At 49.0% G+C, this 18032-nt stretch overlaps 1 protein-coding gene across 1 annotated transcript in view; it reads left to right on the top strand.

The window, feature by feature from the left end:
* Window positions 1–5777: 5777 nt before the first annotated feature.
* LZTS1 (leucine zipper tumor suppressor 1) overlaps window positions 5778–18032 on the top strand; it is a 58081-nt gene continuing 45826 nt past the window's right edge. Inside the window, exon 1 of the mRNA XM_030816885.1 lies at window positions 5778–6016. The gene's annotated coding sequence lies outside the window, so the exon portion shown is untranslated. The remainder of the gene's footprint in view (window positions 6017–18032) is intronic.

Below are 18032 nucleotides of genomic sequence, written 5' to 3'. Positions count from 1 at the left end.
ATTCAACCTGTGATCATGAAGCAACCATCCCAAGGGCAATCCAAGGCCGTGCTCTGAGAATGGCAGAACAGAGACATAGCAAGGTCTGATTCCTGATGACACTGGGAAGCCAAGGTACAAAAGAACCAGGGACCTGATCTCTGAACTTATTAATTCATGAGGTATTTTTCTACTATTTAAGGGATTTTGAGTCAAGCTTTTCTGTTACCTGTACATGGAAACATCCTCATGATTTATAATTTTGGACAAACTTGTCAAAACCACAGAGGAGATAAATTTCAGAACAAGTGAGAGGCCAGACCTTTCAGAGATTGGATGTTAAATTAGAACTAATCTGTTGGCCGGGTGCACTGGCTCAGGCCTGTAATCCCAGCACTTTGGGAGGCTGAGGTGAGGTAATTGCTTGAGCTCAAGAGTTTGAGACCAGCCTAGGCAACATGGCGAAACACTGTCTCTATAAAAAAAATACAAAAATTAGCCAGGGGTGGTGGCACATGCCTGTAGTCCCAGCTACTGGAGAGGCTGAGGGCTGAGGTGGGAGGATCACCTGAGTCTTGGGAGGCAGAGGTTGCAGTGAGCCAAAATTGTACCACTGCACTCTGGCCTGGACAAAAGAGTGAGACCCTGTCTAAAAAAAAAAAAAAAGAAAAGGAAAGGAAGGAAATAAATAGTCTATTATACACTATTGAAAAAGATGGAGCGAGGGAGTCAACTCAAAATACTTCCTTCTGATTTCTCTGTAATTTAGTTCAATCCTGAGTTTACACATCAAAGGGCTTGCTACTTAATTTTCAGATGAGCTTTGCCAGCTGGTATCTAAACAAAGCCGATTCACGCTCGCAGCCCGTTAGTGCCATTTGAGCCCTCGCATTGCATTAGCCAAGTTAGCTGTCTCACTATTCTCTGCTCAGGAGAAGGCTGCCTGCTTGTGGTCAACACTGCCCAAATCAAATCACATTCAGGCCCTGTGTCAGTTACAAGGTTTCTGAGACAGGTAGGAGGCATGTGCCGTTAAACCCTGATGTCCCAGCTCCAGTGAAGCTGGGTCAATTTCTTGTCTTGCACTTTGACTCAGTTTTCCTTTCACTGAAAGAGTAGGGTGGACATATTTCCTGATATAACTTGAGTGTCTTAGTTGAATAGGAATTATATGTCAGCAAGTTCTCCCAGGGCATCTAAGGTTATTTGTTCTCTCTGTAACTTCTCTGGTCTCCCTAACCTGAATACAGGTGAAGACTTAGAATGAAGTTATGAATAATAATGCTAGTGATGATGATGATTAACAATTTCTTGAAATCATGCAACACTTTCGAGGAAAGTAGAAATACTACTTTGATTTTATCTCATTTGTCTTTACAACACGCAGGGAAGACAGAGAAGAGATGGTCCTGGCCGGGCGCGGTGGCTCACGCCTGTAATCCCAGCGGTTTGGGAGGCCGAGGTGGGCGGATCATGAGGTCAGGAGATCGAGACCACCCTGGCTAACACGGTGAAACCCCGTCTGTAATAAAAATACAAAAAATTAGCCGGGCGTGGTGGTGGGCACCTGTAGTCCCAGCTACGCGGGAGGCTGAGGCAGGAGAATGGCGTGAACCCGGGAAGCAGAGCTTGCAGTGGAGCTTGCAGTGAGCCGAGATCGTGCCACTGCACTCCAGTCTGGGCGACAGAGCGAGACTCTGTCTCAAAAAATTAAAAATAAATAAATAAATTTAAAAAAAAAGAGAGATGGTCCTTCCAATTCAGAGACAAGTCCCCTGAAGCCCAGAGATAACAGATGCAAGGTGCTCAGAGACCTACAGGTAAGGAATGAAAATTCTTGTTATAAAAGTTGCACATTCAAAGCAACTCCACAGGAACTGTTTTCTACCCTGGAAAGACAGGGATGGTTAGACATCTTCTAAGGTCATGGGACCATTGGCTCTGGCTGCAGAAAAACTGGTCTTCCTGGTCCTTTCCTGGGGTCACTGGGAAATCACTAGTGGCCTCAGTTGATTCCTTAAAGCTTTGCTCAGTGTTTTAGTCTCATATTTTTTCACCAGTTTTTGGAGGTTATCCAACCTCACTTAAATATAGTCAGCATTTCTTTTCTGTTAACACAAGGCCCTGGATTTTTAGACTTGAAATAATATTTAAAAATTATTTGATATTTTGTATTTTTCATACTACCTTTGACTTTATTAATTCTTTTCATTTTGTATTGTTGCCAAAAGATAGATAGGGAAAATGTTATTAGGCCTCTTTTACTGATAGCAAACTAAGCCTCCAAAAGGTTGTGAGAAGACTGCAGATTGGATGAAGTAGGAATACATGCGGATTTTCTGAATTTGAGTCAATTTATCGCTCTGAAACATCATCTCGCCCCTCTCCCCTCATAGCACTCATTCTAGTATTTTTTGTGTGCTTGCTTTGCGCCAATAATGTGCTGAGTTCTGTGGATTCAATGTTGACTAAGACAGACATGATCTTTGAACAAGAAACTTGCAGAAGAGTTGAACAGACAAACAAGAAGCCAGGCAATTAATTAAATTGTGATAGGTGACAGTACAGGCAGAGTTGTCTGTAATCCAAACAAGCTGCTGGCTTAACTGGTCTATGGGTATGGTCCAGTGTGGCCAATCTTAGGTCCTAGAGAGGAAGCATGATGCTCTGTATCTCAGGTGATGAATAGAGGAGGAGGTTAGGAAATCTTTACAAGAAATGTTTTCTGACCCAGCTTTCTAGACTCGACTCAGGCAAGGGAGAGCCTGAGGGATGCAGAGTTTCACATAAGACACCTCTCAGGAACCCAGACACTAAGGAAGGGCAGCGCCCCTTCACTAGACAAGGAAGAAAAGGAGCCACACTGAGAACCCACCGGTGGTGTTGGGGGTAGACACACCCAGCCATTGCATTACCATACCCAACTGCTGAATCAGGGAGCTAATTATGGCTTTGTGCTGCTGGAGACCACATTCCTGAGGCTTTCATGCACACATACGGAACCACAATACATACACACATGCTGTGCTGTCCATCACTGGTCTCCTCCATTCTGCCTTCTCATTTCCACCCCAATTTTCTACGCATTCTGTCTCTAAAGTATCCCTTCCGCAGGGTGTTTCTGTTGTTCCATAGTGTATCCCATTTCCACCCCTCATACACAAACCAACACACTGCTCATACCGTTTGCCTGACTTAGTCATTCCAGGAAGGCTGCACATCATACCCAGCTTTCACCTAGAATGTCACTGACAAAGGTGTCAGTGCTGAAGGAGGGTCCTTAAGGAGTATCTTCTCATCCAAACCATCCACTTTCCAGATGAGGAAACTGAGGCCTCATCAGGGACTCCAAACCATCTATTTTCCAGATAGGAAACTGAGGTCTCATCAGGGACTCCAAACCATCCATTTTCCAGATAGGAAACTGAGGCCTCATCAGGGACATGGCTTGTCCAAGAGCATATAGTCAGCGGTAGGGCCAGAACAAAAAGTGGGCTTCCAGAGTCCTTTGTCTCTTCCATGGAATCTCACCTCTGAAGACATGAAAATGAGTTTGAAGTCTGGAGCCCACCTTGTCCCTTAATCTACCTTCCAGGAGTCTGCTCTTTCCTTAAAGTGCTGGAATGTTTGATCGATATTAACTCATTCAGCTAAAATTCTTGAGATACTCTCACCAGCAAGCAAGAATACATGTTCTCTGTCAATGAATGGAACACAAAGAAGCACGGTGCTTTAGAAAAAGAAGGTATTATTTTGCCCAGGACGATAAGAGAAGGTGTGAGTAAGGGTTCAATATTTTGTCTCAGATTTTGAGAGGTAGAGTTAGAAGAGCAGGAGAAAAGCTTTTCAGACTGAGGGGCAGGTATATACAAAGGTGGGGAAAAGGAGGTGATGTTCAAGAAAAGGCTGAGTAGCCTTTGGGGTTGACACTTAGAAATTGTAGTATTGCTTGTAATCACTGCCATGTGTATGTACTTACCACAAGGCAGTGAGTTTCATTTAATCATCAGAACAAACCTATACATGAGAAATTCATTCATTTAACAAATACATATTGAGTGCCTAGTATGTTGCCTGGCAAGTTCTAGGTGTCGGGGATACATCTATGAATAAAACAGACCAAGTCCCTCAGCCACCAATAAAAGAGAACAAGTTCCTGCCTTCAGGGAATTTACACTGGGGGACTTGTTACCTCATTTCACAAATAAAAAAAGAAAGAAAGAAAAAGAAAAACTGAGATAAAGGGAGGGGAAGGTACTGGCTCAAATAACAAGCAGCGAAGCCTGTCTGTGTTCTTAAACCCTTGCTGTGCCATCTTTCAGGAAGCCTAGATTCAAAGGTCAGAGTCTTCAGGGTCAACAACCCAAGGCAGTGAGGTTCCCTACAGGGTTTTGGGCAGGGGTGTGGCAGAAACCAGATGGCTTGTTTTCCTTTGAGCTGTCCCCCTGCCACCAGAATTCTATTTAATTTTTTTGTATTTATTATTATGTATTATTTATTTATTTATTTATTTTGAGACAGGGTCTCACTCTGTCATCCAGGCTGGAGTGCAGTGGCACTATCTTGGCTCACCGCAACCTCTGCCTTCCAGGCTCAAGCAATTCCCAAGCCTCAGCCTCCCAAGTAGCTGGGATTACAGGCTCCTGCCACCACACCGAGCTAATTTTTGTATTTTTTTTTAGTAGAGACGGGGTTTCACCATGTTGGCCAGGCTGGTCTTGAACTCCTGACCTCAAGTGATCCACCAGCCTCGGCCTCCCAAAGTGCTGGGATTATAGGCATGAGCCACCGCAGCTGGCCCCCAGGCTAAATATTTATAATCAGATCAGCTATGTCAATCCTAATCCATTACATCTACCTCCCCCAACACACACACACACACACACACCACACACACACACGCTTCTTTCAAAGTAAGGCTAACACTCTTTGGGCAGAGCTGCCACCTTCCCGCCAAGCCTGGTTTTAGCGGATTAGCCTCAGTGCACCCTCAAACCCCCAAGCCTCATGCTGCACCTAGCACTCCAGTTAACTGACCCTTTGCCCTACAAAACCTTGTAAGCTTGAATCCTCTCCTGGCTCAATTGCTGGAAGTTAAAAGTGAGAGTGGTGGAGAAAATGATAGTATTATAAGGGGACTGGGTGAGAGTAATAGCTATAAACTTGAAACAGACCCCTGCTTTCACCTGAAACTCAGCTCCCTCAGAGCTGGAAAAGTTTGCTTTTGAAATGTTTTGGGAGTGGGAGTCTCCGTGCTCTGGACTCTAGTCTGTAATCCTGGTGTGGTTTGCAATGCCCCTCACTTGGGTGCTAGTCCAGTCCTTGAACAAAACACAAGCCCTTTAGTGCGAGTCGGGAGCGGGAGAGACGGTATTAAGAAAAATAAACTGGCGAGTGAGAGGAAGGGGTAATGAAGCAAGGGGAACATACACAGAACGGGAGAAGGAATAGATTAAAAGAAAACTGGAGTAAGAATTTCAGGTAATGAAAGGGAAAAAAGGATGCGATAAGAGCAAGACAGGAACAATCGGAGAAAGGGGGCCAGGCAAGAAAGGAAGACTGAGGGGGCAGGCTCGCCCGATGGGGCTGATGGAAGTGAGAGCAGAGAGACCGGACCCGGGACCCCGCGCAGGCCGCGGGCGCGAAGGAGCCGCGAGGTCGCGAGCAGCCCCAGCTGTCAGCCCGGAACAAAGGCCGCCGAGCGGCACAGACCAGGCTGCCGGCAGCTCGCTGCCAATCAGCAGTGCCGGCGCTGGCCCCGCCCCGGGCCGGCCCCGCCCCGCCCCGCCCCGCCCCGCCCCGGCTCCTGGACCCGCGCAGAGGCCGGCGCTCCTGGAGCTGGCGGGTTGGCAGCGGCCGGGCGGGGAGGCCGAAAGTTTCTCTGCCCGCCTCGGCCAGCGAGTGGGAGCCGGGAGCTGCATCCCGCGCGGTGGGACTGGCCCGGCCCGCTCAGCAGCTCTGGAAAAAGAGAGACGGGAACACACCGGGAAACACTGGGAAAAAAAAAATCTCAAGTGCGCCCGAGGCTCGGGGGCAGGTAAGGTGAGGTGGCCGGGGGTCTCCTCGCCCCTGGCGGGTCTGCTGCCCTGGCTGCGGGAAACTGCGCTCCCCTCGCCGGGCCGGCCCGTCCGTGCGTCCGCGCGTCCGTCAGTCTTTGTCTGTCTGTGTCCGTGGCTGTCGAAGTGTCTTTGTCTCCGTGTGGAGCTGTCAGGGTCTCCCCTCTGCAGGGTGGGCGCCGCTTCTCCGGCCTGGCCCGGAGGAGGTAACTGTGGGTCTGTCCTCCTGTCTTTGTCTCCGTGTCTCCTGCAGACGGGGTTCGTCTATTCCCAGCCCCAATGCTGATCCTGGCGGGGACGTCAGTGTTAGGTGACACTGGTGTCAGAGGTGAAGAAGTGGGAGGTGGGGACGCGAGGCCGCGGGGCAGGGGCCGCAGGAAGAGGGTCCCGCGGTCGGGCCGGACCGCTGAACTTCGCCGCCTGGAACTTTGCAGATGAGCTGTGTCCACATCGGTGGGGAGAACACCGGTGCGATGCAGCGAGAGAATTGAAAGGTTTCCCTCAAGGAATAAGTCACACGGGCAGAGGTGGTTAGAGAGGAAGGTGGTAAATCCGAGTGTCGAAGTGGCTCCCTGGGGCTGCAAGTTCCTGGGGTCGGTCCTGGATGTGCAATTCAGGAATTTAGTCAAAGCACCATGCACACACAGACAGCCCCACACTACCTTCACTGCTTCCACCGCCACCCTAGGCAGCCAGACCTCACCCCTCTACCCTGCCACAGGCTTTGCTCTGGCTGGAGAGGCTTCAGAGGTCGCAGCTCGGCAGCAACAGGCACCCCCGAGACACCAAGGTGATGTCTCTTTTTCCTGCTCCAAGTGGAAAGGTTTGAACTGTGGAGCAAATGAGCGTTGTGCTCGCCCACGAGTATGTCAGGCCTGGGAAAGTGCTCCAGACTTGTTAGCTTCGCAATCCTCAATTTCCCAGGAATAAGAAGTGCTTAGGGATCTGGCCTCCTAAAGCGTTTCCTGTCTCGCTTATTCCCTCCACACCGTCCCGCTGCCATCAGCCCCTCTACTCTCTGGTCCCGGGCGCCGGGAAACTACTGAGGAGGCACTGAGTTCTGGACCGTGCTGGGCAGGCGCTGCTCCTAATAAGGATCCCATACTCTGCTGCAAGTGCAACCTAATAGGAATGCTGGGAGCCCAGGAGACCAGCCACAAAGAGATGAGCTATCTGCTTGGCAGTTCCTGCACCAAGACCCTGAGAAGAGTCTGCGGGTACCGGCAAGAGGGTGTTTGTAACCTGAGCTGTCTCTAAGTTCAAAAACAATTTTCTGCAGGCATCCAGAGGGAGAATGGAGGTGTCTGAAGAGTGTGGGCATATGGGTATTAGAGATAGCATTTACAGAGGGGAAAGGTGTTTAAGAGTGGAGTGGAACATAGTCTGTGGGTAGGAGTCTGTGGGCAGAGAGCATGCAGGCTAATCAGGCGTGGCGTTACACCTTGTATTTATCCAGCGCTTTTCTTTGGAGGCGCTTTCTGCTCATCATAGACGTTATCTCATATGTTATCTCCTTTATCCTCACAACATAACTACCAGGTTGGTGCGGTGGGCTCTCTGTGCCTGCCAGTGAAGAAACGGAGGCATCAGACGGGAAAGGCATTCCCAGAGGTCCCACAGCTAATGGGACGGAGCAACTGGGAGTCCTAGTAAGAGGTCTCAGCTGGGTGGATGTGAGTGTGGGGCGCTCACTCTGCTTAAGAAGAGAAGAAAACTAGAAGAAAGAGAAAGGGCATCTCTGTGGGTGTCTATATGCAAGCAAAAGGGAGGACGGGACATTTGATGTGCTGAAGATCGTTGTTATTTACCATTTATAGCAGCGGCTGTGTGCTTCACGAGGTAAACCTGTCTCAGCCGTTCAGCTTGTGCATTTGTGTGTCTGCAGCCCCCAGCTGTGTGTGCCTGGGTCGATGTGGGGCAGGGGTGCTGTCATAGAAGGAGTGCTGCTGCGTGGGCTGCGCTGGGGAAAGCCAATGCTTTGGGAGTGTGTGAGGGAAAGATGTGCCTTTCAGTTTTGAGAAGCCGTGGGTCAGCGTGTATAGCAAAGCTATACATGGGCTCCAGACGTATATAAATGGCTTTCTAATCCTGAAAACTTATTTATATGCCTTTGCGCTTATTCAACATTCATTTCATAAATATTCATTGGGCGCCTACCAAATGCAAGGCTCTGGGCTAGGCAGCGAAGCTAGGAAGATGAATAATGTAATGATGACAAACCTATGGGTAAGCACCTTATAGACTAGTGTAATGGATAATACCATAACACTTAATACCAGCCACTAAATACACTGTGCGCCCGAAACTTTTTATTCATTATCTCATTTAATTTTCACTGCAGCCCTGCGGGGTATGTGTAATTATCAGATGAGGAGAGTTAAGTAATTTAGCCAGGCTACAAAACCGAGGGGCAGGGATTTGAGATCAGCTTAGTAAGGTTCTGGACCCTGGCTCTGTCCATGTTATTCTGTTACCTTTGTACATAGAAACACTGTTTCTTCTGCCTAGAATATTCCTGCCTGGTCTCTCTACCTTCTCCACTTAACTGGCTCCCACTTTTTTTTTTTTTTTTTTTTTTTTTTTTTTTTGAGACGGAGTCTTGCTCTGTCGCCCAGGCTGGAGTGCAGTGGTGTGATCTTGGCCCTCCGCAACCTCCACCTCGTGTGTTCAAGCAGTTCTCCTGCCTCAGCCTCACAAGTAGCTGGGACTATAGGTGCCTGCCACCACGCCTGGCTAATTTTTTATATTTTTATTAGAGATGGGATTTTGTCATGCTGGTCAGGCTGGTCTTGAACTCCTGACCTCAAGTGATCTGCTGGCCTCAGCCTCCCAAAGTGTTGGGATTACAGGCAGGAGCCACGACACACAGCCCCATTGTGGGTTTTAACCATAGAGATTAACTCCTCTAAGAAAGTTTCCCCTGTTTTTTTCCTCAATTCTGGGTCAGGTACCTTCCTCGGAGTCCCTACCATCATACCAGTATATTATGGCATTTACCCACTGGCTCCTGAGGAGTCTACAGAATTCCTAAAAGCAGAGATTGCATCGTGAGTTCCCAGCTCAAAATACAGTGTTGGCGGCCGGGCGCTGTGGCTCATGCCTGTCATCCCAGCACTTTGGGAGGCTGAGGCGGGTGGATCACAAGGTCAGGAGATCGAGACCATCCTGGCTAACACAGTGAAACACTGTCTCTACTAAAAATACAAAAAATTAGCCGGGTGTCGTGTTGGGCACCTGTAGTCCCAGATACTCGGGAGGCTGAGGCAGGAGAATGGCGTGAACCCGGGAGGGGGAGCTTGCAGTGAGCCGAGATTGCACCACTGCACTCCAGTCTGGGCAACAGAGCGAGACTCCGTCTCAAAAAAAAAAAAAAAAAATACAGTGTTGGCTTTCAGTAGATACTATGAGTACACCCTTAGTAAATGCTTGTTTAATAAGGTAAGGGGAAAGACTAGAGCTCTCAGAGACCTTTGGCAGGGAGCACTGTTCCCAACAGTGGATTTCTGCATGGGTGCCCTTTGCTAGTGTGGCCACTGACTTTCCTTCCTCCGTTACTGGGCCAGCTCCTTCAAGGCCTCTCCCTAGATGGGGCCATCTCAGGCCCCACCAACAGTTCGGGAGTCCGAGGGAACCCTCGCCCCCAACCACTCTATCTCCAGGTCAATCAACCCACAAGCACAGTTATAGAAGGGGACCATTCTAGGTGTGACCTAGACCTGGGGTTTTAAAATCCTGCACTTTGAGCCCCAGGGGCCAGATGGTTCCAGGGCAATGATGAGATGTTTCTGGGATTTTGCCAACAAAGAAGTATCCAACTGCCTGGGGAATCTTGAGGTGATTTACATATTAGCTCTTTGAGTTTGCTGTTGAATAGATCTTTGTGCTGCTACGGTTTGAAGCCTGAAATGGACACTCCTAGACTTGCAGTTCAGAGTGTGAATTGCTACCATGTTTGGGGAGGTAATCTGGCTGTGATTTCTCCAAGGCCACGCAGTCAGGTGATTCTCCTTCCATCTCCTTTCCATCGTCCTGTTATTTCTCATATCGGAATTACTACCTGTGTTCTAGGGGGTCCATGGTGATTTAAGTTTTCCTTTTAAAGATCATTGATCAAGTTTGAAAAACTCTGCATTTCACTATTTATTAAAGGTCTTATCCGTGTGAGGTGCCAGGGACCGGGGAATAACGGCAAAAAAAGACGAAATAATGCTTTGAGACTAAAATTTGTGATGACAGTTGGGAAGAAGAACTGGCACACCTGAACCAATGACAAGTAAATTGAAAATTGGATTGTATTAGGTTGGTGCAAAAGTAATTGTGGTTTTTGCAATTAAAATACTAACTTTGAATACAGCAGTTTCTCAGCAGGAGGCAGGTGAGCCAGAACTTTCCTTACCAGGGAGGAGGTGGCTGTGAACTGAACCTTGAAGTTGAACCTGAGGAGGGTATGAAGGGAGTCAGCAAAGCAGGAGCCAAGTTCATGGCTCCAAGATGCAAGCTGAGAGCTGAGGAGACAGGGCTCTCTCTTCCAAGAACCTTAGCCAGAGCCTGTTGCCTCCTTATGCTGGGTTTGGCCAGCCACCCAGACCAAACAGAGGTGGTGCATAAAAAATGGGAGGTTTTCAACCTCTCACCTCTTACCACTGCCTCCAGCCAGTGTGCAGATTGGCCTCCAGATCCCCTCCTCCAAGGGTTGGAGAAGTTGATGGGGATGTGTCAGCTACAGTCGAACATAGCTGGTGAGCTTACGGCTAGTTAGCTCCCTTTGCCATTTGGCAAAGCCCTCTGTATTGCTGCAGTTTTCATCCTGTGTCTCTCCCACTGGTTTTTTGTTTGTTTGTTTGTTTGTTTGTTTGTTTTTTAGAGACAAGATCTTGCTGTTTCTCTCAGGATGGAGTGCAGTGATGTGATCACGGCTCAGCTTACAGCAATCTTGACCTCCTAAGCTCAAGTGATCCCCAATCCTTCCTCCTCAGACTCCTGAGTAGCTGGGACCACAAACGCATACCAACACACCTGGCTAATTGTTTTTAATTTTTGTACAGATAGGGTCTCGCTATGTCGCTCAGGCTGGTCTTGAACTCCTGGCCTCAAGTGATCCTCCCACTCTGGCTTCCCAGAGTGTTGGGATTCTAGGTGTGAGCCACCGCACCCAGCCTTGCACTCTTGCTTCCTGCTGGACACTGACTTCCACCATCCCTAGACTTCCTTAATAATGATTTCAATAGTGCTTTTTACTTGTACAGGACTTTACACTTTAAAAAGGGGAATAAAATTATTATTATTATTATTATTATTATTTACACCTTACAACAACTCTGTGAGAAGATTCCCTTTGCCATTTGGCAGATGAGGAGACCAAGTGCGCCTTTGAAAGTTGAAGGAGGGCTGGGCACATTGGCTCATGCCTGTAATCCTAGCACTTTGGGAGACTGAGGTGGGCTTATCATCTGAGGTCAGGAGTTCAAGACCAGCCTGGCCACCATGATGAAGCCGTCTCTACTAAAACTACAAAAATTAGCCAGGTGTGGTGGTGCACACCTGTAGTTCCAGCTACTTGGGAGGCTGAGACAGGAGAATCTCTTGAACCCGGGAGGTGGAGGTTGCAGTGAGTGGAGATCACGCTGCTGCACTCCAGGCTGGGTGACAGAGCGAGACTTTGTCTCAAAAAATAAATTAAAAATTAAAAAAAAAGAAAGATGAAAGAGTTTACGCAAGATTTTTAAGAGGAATGCTGAGATTTGAACACCAGCTGTTCTGATTCCCAATGTTGGGCTATAACTACCAAGTCACTGGGGTTCACTAATTAAGTGGATTTAGGCTCATCGAATTGTTGGCAAGTGTTTAATATGCAGGAAAAAGAGATTTTTAAAATTACAAGAATGCAGTTACTTTTGTATTTATTGTAATTCAAGCATGATGAGGGCATTCGAATCTTCTTCACTTTTTCTGTGCTCACTTCACCCCTCATCTCCCTTTTCCCTAAGTGCTTGTGATGCATATATGTTAAGCTCAATAAACAATAAGCTAGGGCCTGGCATGATGGCTCATGCCTGTAATCCCAGCAATTTAGCAGGCCAAGGTGAGCCGATCACCAGAGGTGAGGAGTTCCAGACAAGCCTGGACAACACGGCGAAACCCCATCTCTATTAAAAATACAAAAAATTAGCTGGTCGTGGTGATGCACGCCTGTAGTCCCAGCTACTCAGGAGGCTGAAGCAGGAGAATTGCATGAACCCGGGAGGCGGAGGTTATAGTGAGCTGAGATCGCGCCCCTGCACTGCAACCTGGGCTAAAAAGTGAGACTCTTTCTCAAAAACAAACAAACAAACAAACAAACAAAAAAGCACAATAAACTAGGATGTAGCCAGGATAATGGAACGTCTACTTGGCATTTGCTTTAGAGAATGAAATTTATCATATGTCAGTTCTTTCTTTACAGCTTGTCAATTCAAAAGGTTTAGTCCTCTCCACGTTGAAATTAGAGCAAATGTTGCCTCTGCAGAATTTGAATTAATGACATTTCATTGGAATACCAACCTTAATTGCATAATATATTTCAGTGTTTCCACCTTGTCCGTGAGCAAGTACGTTCTGAACTAAAATGGGATAGCAGTCTCTTCACTGGTAGCTCAAGCAATTTGTGGAAACCAGACTTCAGGGGCAATCACACATGGAGGCTGCCCACAGGGGAGAAGAGAATTGGATGGAGCATCGTGGGAAGGAGGGGAGCGAAGGGAGGTGGAAGATGGAGACAGAAGACAAGCAGAGAGGGAATGTGTGTGTTAGCTAACAGCTAAAGCTAATTGATCTAATCAATCCAGCAGAGAGGTGATTTTTCTTACTAAGTGACAGGCCAAATCGGTGTCTGAACAGATGTGATGTGGGTTGCGTCCAGCACCTGGAACAAAGACAGCAAAGAGCTGCCCCATGGAGATCGCCAATAGATGTGCTTCATGTCAGTTAATCATTGTGAAGAAGATAGGGCTGCCTTCAGGCCAGTGCCAGAGCACATGCACACACACACGCACACACACACACGCACACACACACGTGCACATGCACACACACGCACCCATTTTATTCATCCACTCTCATCGTCTCTCCCTCTGAGACGTGCTTTCTTCTGATACCCAAACTCACAAGCCCAAGTACATCACATTACACAAATCTTCAGAAACTCCCAAGATGTCAGGACCCAGGAGATCCACACCTCTGCCTACGTGGGCTGGCCAATCTGTGGCATGGGCTGAGGTGAGCTCAGACAGCCCGTCCCCGATGCCATGCCTGGGGCAGTCTTTGGGTGGCCACGAACCCATCAGAGTTACAGATCCTCTGGAGGAAGAAGATGGGCCAGTCTAAGTGAGACTTTCAGCCTAAGGGGGGTACAAGAATGGGGGCCCCTCAAGGAGGTTGAAAGTGGAGGTGAGATGGGGTTGGGAGTGGACATTGTTCTCAAACCCTCCCATTCCTGTGCATGAATCTGACCTCACGGAATAACCTCTCAGGTGGCTGAGGCCATCCCTGCCCAAGGCACCAGGGCAGGGCTGTGCACTTGGCTCCCTGGCCTGTTGGCTGGGGGGGCATTTTCACTCTTCTTGCTGCTGCAGAGCCGTTTGCTGCTAAATCACCCTCCTCTTGGCACCCTGGACTGCTAAATTGGTCTCAACTTGCTGTACTTCCACCCACCACCTTAGTCATTATTCGCTGGCAGCATTCAGAGAGTGGGTGTAAGGCAGCCGAACATTATATTCCTGCTGTAAAGAGAGAGAATTGAGTATAGACATGCAAGGAGAGGGGAGAGAGGGAAGGAGGGAAGACAGCCTGAAGGGGGCAGGGAAACAAGGCCTGGGGTTTGCCACCACCTTTCCCTGGTGACCCCAGTGACACTGGATTTGGGGGGCATTATGGGTGAGTGGGTCCTGGCTCAGTGGGAAGAGACAGAGGGGTCCACCTGCTACTGAGTGTCTTCCCACCCCGGTCTGGAGGCAGGAAAGGACATTAGCCATGGGAAGAGAAGGGTTCTGCCCTCTGTGAACTCCCTGTTCCTTGAATTCTACAGTGTGCAACATACTTGTCACTCCCGTTTGAGCACTTGTTCCCATGTATTCATATTTAGCTTTTCATCTCTATCCTCCCTCCCAGCATAGCTTATAAGCCCCTTGAAAGAGAATGTGTGTCCCGCATCTGATATATAGCACCAGGCCCTGGGGATTGTCTAGGGCTCAGTCCCAAATGGCAGAGATGGATGGCACTAAGGCCCACAGTGCTTCTTTCTACCCAGCCACTTCAGATCTCTCTGTGCCACTCAAGGGCCACAGAAATTGGAAAGCCAGGCAAGCAAGAGGAGATGGAATCACAAGGGAACGTATAGGGCTTGGTCTGCAATCTCAGTGGGAAGCTCCAGGGAGGGAAAGGGTTACATTGCAGAACAGACCAGCCAGGAAAGCAGAAACTTAAGAGACCTGCGGTCCTCGTGCAGAAGGCTCAGGGTGATCTCCACCTGGCACATGGGCTCTCCTGATAGCTCATCCATTGCCCAATGCCCAGGCATGGTGCCGGGACTGGCAGGAGGTAGGAAGCAGAATCGGTTCTCACATCGGGCAGCAGTGACAGCGTCAGGCACGGCAGACTGACCTTGACAGGAGGCTCTCTGAGTCACTGATAACATTTGTTTGGGCACCAAGGGAGAGGTTAGAAAGGGAACTGATGCCATCCCAAGCCGGCTTGGGACCTGTTGGGGCCCCCAACCCAGGCTCCTTGCCTCCAACACTCTGCTTGGGGGAGATAATAGGAAAACGCCAAGAACAGAAGCCTCCCTAGCTAGGGAGGCGGGGAGACTCTTGTGGGATATGGGGATGAGCCCTGAGGCTGCCCTTGACCTTCCAGAGAGGCAGCCCCATGCCTGGTGTCTGGAGGTATCTGTGTGGGGTCTGCCCTCCTGTCTGTCTCCCATGGTCATTCCCAGCAGAGGTCCAGAAGGACAATCTACTCACTCAGGGTAGCTTCCCTTATTTATTGCAACCTTCAGACACTCCAGCTACAGCTCTTCCCTGCTCCCCGCCACCCCAAAGGGCATTTCCGCAGTGCAAGGGGAGGAGGGAGGGAAGCATGGACTGGACGGCGCACACATCTTGAGGAGACAGCCTCCCCCTCCTTACCTATCAAATTCCCCCAGCCCCAACGCCTCCGTGGCGCCAGCAGACAAACCACACTGCAAGCAGGTGGAGAAAACAAGAGGAGCCGGGCAGAGCCCCCAGCCTCCACCTGCACTGTAAAGCGAGCCGGCCCCTGAAGGAGGCCTGGGAAGGACTCCCCAGCTGCCTTCCGCTCCTCCCCTCGCCAGGCCCGCAGCTGGCCCCGCTCAAAGGCTGGGCAGCCGGCTGGTGGCTGGTGGGGCAGGTGTAGGCAGGATACGTGGCTATTCCCAAGACAGGATTTCTTCATCTATCAAACTAGAAGCACCAGGCATTTGGCTTCTCTGGGCTTCTACCAGTCCCTCAGACATCTGCTGATTCAGAAACTTTTTCTTGATGTTGGACTTACTTCTATACTAGAGCCACAGACGGGACCTCCAACTCTAGGGTCCCAAGATTTGTCAGTACACAAAAGAGCCTGTGCTGAAAAAACTTCAGATACTCTACATGCAAACACAACTCTTCAGGGTTGAAAGGATGTTTAAAACCCACTCTATCCATATCCTCTCCCTGTCTCCCCTACACACACACACAAGTACTCACTGCCAAGAACTTTTATTTCACACCCCAGGAACCCAGTTCTTTCCGTTTTCTTTTTTCTTTTTATTTTATTTATTTATTTTTTATTTTTTATTATTATTTGTTTTTTTCAGGCAGAGTCATGCTCTGTTGTCCAGGCTGGCATGCAGTGGTGCAATCCCTGCTTACTGCAGCCTCGAACTCCTGTTCTCCCACATCAACCTCCCAGGTAGCTGGGACCACAGGTGGGCATCACCGTATCTGGCCCATTTTTAAATTTTTTTGTAGAGGTGACGTTTTGCTACATTACCCAGGCTGGTTTTGAACTCCTGGCTTCAAGAAATCTCCCCAGTTCAACCTCCCAAAGTGCTGGGATTATAGGCGTGAGCTACCATGCTCCATCTCTTTCTATTTCAGCTCCATCCTTTCAAAGTCACAGAAGGCTAGGTTCATGTCCAGCCCTGTGCTACACTCAGATGCAAGACGAGCAACCACAGACCCTGCCACAACGAGTCACTTGTCTGGTATTGGGGGTGAGACAAAATATCCAGAAAAACATCATTTTACAAAACAGAATCAGCACCGAGTCTTCACGGAAGATACAGAGCTGGAGAAGAGCCCCTAGGGCTGGGTGTGATTTCCAGGCAGACGAAATGGAGGGGTGGCCAAGATAGGGAAGAGCAGGTGGTAGGGAAAGAAACCTTTCTAGAAAGGCATGTTGGAGTCAGATTGAGGAGGCCCTTGCACACCCACCTTGCATACTCAGCTGGGGAGAGTGCATGCTATTTGGTAGACAGCAGGGAACCACTGAAGTCAGAGGCCGAGGGGCGGCCTAGAGCAGACCCTGGTTTTAGAAAGTGAATCTAGCAATGGAATATAGAATAGATTCCAGGGTGGAGAGAATTCTTTCTAGAAATACCATTATTAGAATACCTATCTTCATCTCGTTTCTCCTAGTTGATAGCACAGGTTCCCAGAGACCTCTTGTAGCTGGGGAATATTTGGGGTGACCGAGGCTTCAAAGAGAGAGAAGTTCCTAATCCAAGGTCAAGATGCTGGGTCCAGGATTATTTATTTAATGGGACACATGGATAATACCTCCCTGCTTTGGACCTGAAAGAAATCACAGAGGGCTTTTGTTTTTTATGTAGATGAAGACACAGAGGCCCAGAGAGGGGAAGGGACTTTCTCAGGATCCCATGGCTGAGGGACATGGCAGAGCCAGGATCGATGTTCCACATCAGGGCTCTTTCTACTAACATGCTGTGGGGCCGGTGGATGAGGACTGAAGAGCTAGCAGAATTCATCATACCCTCAGACCTCAGTGGTAGGCAGGTTTGCCCCAGGGGGCATGCAAGAACACAGCAATAGAGAGACGCTTTCAGTCTTGGTGGATTTTTCTCCCTACCCCAATCAAAGAAGCCCCTGGACTTTCGCGACAGCTGATACAGCGCTCTGTATTTTTCTCACCACTCTTCTGTCTTGTTTCTCTGAGTGCTTGAGGCATCTTATTTCCGTCTGTTCCTCTGCCTTTTCTGTCCTAAGGGTTCTGTGACAGCAAAGGCTGTGCTGGTCGCAGTTGCTAACAGTCGGTACTTTCAAAACTGAAAAGCAAGTTCTCTGCCTCTCTCATATGTGCACAGCTTAAGCCAAACGCAAACAAAACGGAAGGGTTGCTGGGTGCCAGTCAGCAGGGCTAGCCACCCATAGAGCGACACCACATAGGGAGAGATTTCCAGACAAGAGGCAGATACATGTCCTGATGCCAGGTGGGATGTCAGTGACAGGGCAGAAGAGGTGGGACATCCCTCAATCTCAGACACACCTGGTGCCAGGGGTCCCTCTGCCTACTGCCATGAAACTCTCAGAACAGCATCTCCCACCTTCCTCTAGAAGATTCCTCAGCCTGGTACCCACTCAGGCATTTTCATCTTGCCTTCTAAAAACCCGATGAGCTAAGAGAGGGGACAAAGCTGTAGCAGTGTCCCATAAGGTTTCCAGAGAGGGGACCCCTGGAGGCAGGGCCTTCCTCAGGAAACACCTCCACCCAGGTCAGGCTCCCCTGGTCTCCCAGAGCAACTCACCCTCAACCTGGCTGGCAGTCTCAGAAGCAGGTGGAAAGAGCAGGTAAGTTCTAAAGACAAGGCATGAAGTTTTTCCTGTGTGTTGATCCCGAGGCCAAGTTTGGGGAATGGACAGTGGAAAAAAAACACGATTTTGGGAATTAGATAGATCAGTGTTCAGATATCCTGGCTCTGCTACCTGTTAGCTGTGTGACATC

This window comes from Nomascus leucogenys, chromosome 8, assembly GCF_006542625.1.
Source record: "Nomascus leucogenys isolate Asia chromosome 8, Asia_NLE_v1, whole genome shotgun sequence".
Lineage (NCBI taxonomy): Eukaryota > Metazoa > Chordata > Mammalia > Primates > Hylobatidae > Nomascus > Nomascus leucogenys.
This window is presented reverse-complemented; position numbering and strand designations above follow the sequence as displayed.